The sequence below is a fragment of the Camellia sinensis genome, unplaced genomic scaffold (assembly GCF_055761805.1).
Source record: "Camellia sinensis isolate YWXY unplaced genomic scaffold, ASM5576180v1 Unanchor1, whole genome shotgun sequence".
Taxonomy (NCBI): Eukaryota; Viridiplantae; Streptophyta; class Magnoliopsida; order Ericales; family Theaceae; genus Camellia; species Camellia sinensis.
The window spans coordinates 25,233,824-25,237,736 of NW_028128987.1; the positions used below are offsets into that span (position 1 = coordinate 25,233,824).

At 35.3% G+C, this 3,913-nt stretch overlaps 1 long non-coding RNA gene across 1 annotated transcript; it reads right to left on the reverse strand.

Moving 5' to 3' along the window:
- Positions 1-734: 734 nt before the first annotated feature.
- Positions 735-2,487, reverse strand: LOC145814368 (uncharacterized). The gene is made up of 2 exons (XR_014357667.1): positions 2,117-2,487; positions 735-2,007 (listed from the first exon to the last, which is right to left on the reverse strand). It is a non-coding gene; the product is annotated as an uncharacterized LOC145814368 (long non-coding RNA).
- Positions 2,488-3,913: the final 1,426 nt, after the last annotated feature.

Genomic DNA, 3,913 nt, shown 5'->3' on the forward strand with positions numbered 1-3,913 from the left:
GGAAATACAGTTTTTAGTGGCGTTTTAAAAACGCCGCTAAATGTCTTAAAAATGCCGCTAAATCCTGTGGTGACGTTTTTATTATACGTCGTGGATACAGCCGTCGTTATATGTTTGCGACGTTTAAAAAATGCCGTTGTAGACCTTATTGCGACGTTTAAAAACGCCGTTGTAGACCTTGTTGCGACATTTTATAAACGTCATGCTACAGTCACCGTCGGTGATTCCTTCCGGCGAAATGACGTCATATAGACCCTATTGCGGCGTTTTTTAAAAAAACGCCACTAAAAGCACCTTTTTTTTTCTTTTTTTTTCCTGGTGGCAAGAATGCAACCTAATGAAATTTTAACCATTCAGCAATAATATTTTATTTGCTACTAGTTAAAATTCTCCAAAATATATTCAACTCCTGCTTCAAAAAATATATATATATATTCAACCAAACACATCAAAATTGAAATTACAAAAATCACAACCAAATTCATATACTCCATCATCATCTCAAAATTTAAAATACTAAGAAAAGAATAAATGTATAAAAAAAAGTACAAATATGATTGATACACAACACTTCAAAGCATCAATTTCGAACTTTTTCAACTTTGGAGAAAAGTTTCCCAATTTTTCCTGAGTTCATATAAGTTGCATTCTTGCCAAAAAAAAAAAGAAAGAAAAGAAGACAACATTTCACACAACTGAAATGTGAAAAATATTAGAGATGAGTCACAATCAAATCACCTTGTCCAACCAAACTGCAACATATGATTTAATCCATAAGTTACCTGTAGATGTTTTGCTATAGAAATTTCCCAGAAATACAAAACACAGAACTTTAAAAGAAATTACACAAATAAATTAAAAACTACTCTATTTTTCAGTCATGAGTTCTATACATTTTTTTGCATGTTTTACCCTATGTAAATTTTACCCTATGTAAATTTCAGAACTTGATTATATATATAGATGCCAACATACAGATTTCAACTAATCAAGTTCATAAATGCCATTTAGAGCAATCCAAAGCCATAACCCGATGTAGAACAAAACCCTACATGGAAGAAGATCAAAGGAGATTGAAAAATCCCGAAGAAAAATTACAAATCAAGAGCGCAAAACTAAGATTACCAAAATGAAAATCAAATGAGAAGTACAGGAGATTAAAGGAGACATATCAAAGAGCTAAAATTCTAGTCTTCATTTGACCAAACTGAATGTGAACAAATACAAAACTATTTCTTAGCTGTTTAGGCAGGGCTTTAGATCAACATATAAATAAATAAAAAATAAATTATGGCAGTTATATTACACAAATACATACATATATATATATATATATATGAACTTGGGTAAAGAACTTTCGGTGAGGGTTATACCATGTTGGAATTTTTTTGTAGAGAGACATGTTGGAAACTTGAATTGACCTTGGAGTGTTCTTTATTTTGATATATGCTTTTTTCCAATAATTTTTTTTAAAAAAAAATCCAACATTTTCTATTATCAATCACTGACTTTTTCCTCCCAAAAAAAAAAAAAAATCAATGACTTTCGGAGTTTTACATTTCTAAAAAACCAAAGGAACAACCATAAGATCTACAATGAGGAAAATAAATAAATGTTATCCTATGTTAGGCTCAATGTACCTGCTTCTGCTGACTTTTTTTTTTTTCATTCTTCATCCAAAAATTTTGGCATCCATTTGGTGAGGGAGCATGGCCATCAACACATGGCAAGATAAATAGCCACCTCCGTCATTTTTTATGGCAAAAGGTCCTATCTAAAATTCTCTCCATTGAATGCTGCTTTTTTGTGTTGAGCCAATAACCACTTCATTGAATTTAATTGAATCGTTGATGCATCTAACTGTTAGTTTTCCTTGATTATCTCCAACTTGCATCCATGGATTGAGATGAACCCCTTCCATAGCAATTATATTTACCAACCGTTGACAGATCATTGGGAGAAAACATCAGCGTACCAGTACTCAAGTAGTTTCGAGCAACACGTACCCTGTAATGTCATTGTGCAACTCTACTCAGAAAAATTTAATCCGCGCCATCAAATTTTGTGCAATGACATTTTCACACTACACTTTAAGCCTCACAAGACAAGCACATACCTTTTTTGTTTCATGTTGTCAATGCTTTCAGATAAACGGGAGGCTTCTGATCTTGAAATCTGGCCCAATGAAGACAGGTAGTCGTAGAGTGCACCACCTTTTGTTGTTGCTAACAACGATCTTGACGGTACTACGGACTGAACTACAGAGCTAAGTCGTGAGTCCAATTCACTGCACCACAGGCACAAACAGAATGTTTGACATATAATAGATTCTTTATGAGTATAGAAGACGAAGAGACTCAGACTGGAAACAGAATTTTAAACTGATGTAGATGCCTCAAGCTGCAAGACAAGTTGCATCATTGACCAAAAAAGCAAATGAAGGAAAATTCACATGGGTTAGGTGCATGGAATGGCTGGTCATTATCCATAAACCACATCCACAGAAATGTAAATTCTACAAGAAATAGGACCTTTCGGAGGTGGGGCTTGGACTATGCTTTACTGGCCTTGGCTCTACCATGTCGATTTCCTCCTATTCCCCACATATTATGAGGATGAAAAAAGTTATGTAAGAAATAGAATTTATTGTATGTTGATGAAAAAATATGTGATTTTTATTAAGTTTGCATAAATGTGCTTGACATATCTTAACTTACCTTTTGGATCACGGTGACACTGAAACATTCGTTTTTGACCTGGCCAAACTCGATTGAGCTCTTCAATGGCGGTGTATAGACTGAAGCAAAGATCGAATGATCTTGAAATTGGTCTACTTGAAGCAGAGATTGAGAAGGCTGAGTTGTTGACAAAGGACACAACACCACGCTTCAAGCCCCTGAACTAGTGTTCTGTGATACCGAGGTTGTTGGATGCAACTCTCGATCAGCAGCAACATCTCTCTATCACCACTCTATTCTTTCCATTTGCTGGTGATCAAGAACTCCATCCCAATACATGAACCATAAAGAGGAAGAGAACGAAAATTAGAAGAAAGAAGCAAAACACAAGAAGCAAAAGTAAAAAATACTAGATATCAACCAAATCGAGTGAAGAAGAAACTGAATTTACAAACATCAACGTAAATACATTCCAGATCCTTACTTTTTAGCCATGAAACTACACAGGTCTTCAATGAATTTAACAAATCCCTTACCTTGAGCCATGCCGCACCCAAACACAAAGAAGAACGAGCCCTAAATCGATTTAGATTACAGAGATTCGAACAATAACTAAGATAAACGCTCAAATCAAATACAGAACCAGCTTTTCAAGATCAAAATGACGAAGAATCGATCCAGATCGAAGCACCAAGTGTCGATCCCTCTCTCTCTCAAGTCGCCTCGCTCTCTCTCTCTCTGATTGACTTAGATTCCCACGACTCAAAGCAAAAAAGAAAATTAAAAGAAAAATAAATACTTTTTTCTAAACTAAACTACACCATTTTAACCATAACCCAACGTTTCAAAAACGTTGTCCTACCATTTTCCAATGACCGGCGTGTAAAAAACAAAATCGTGTCCTAAATTTTTCATATTTTATAGCGTTTTAACAAACGCTACTAAACAAATGTTGTTGTATTCCTATTTTATTGTAGTGGTGGGGACTCTGGCCACTAGGGAACAGATCTGGGTTGGGCCGTGATGACTATAGTGCTCAACGATTGTAAGGAAAAGACCTTGGTTAGGCTAGGTGACCTTCAATCGGATCATCTTAGAGAAAAGGCCAGGGTTGCCGCCCTGAGGATGACTCTTAGTTCGGTATTGGATCCAACAAGGCTTATAGCCTTGAGAACTGTGCGACATGTTACTTGTTATTTCTTGGTACCCAGAAAATTATTGGTATTCATGTTGTA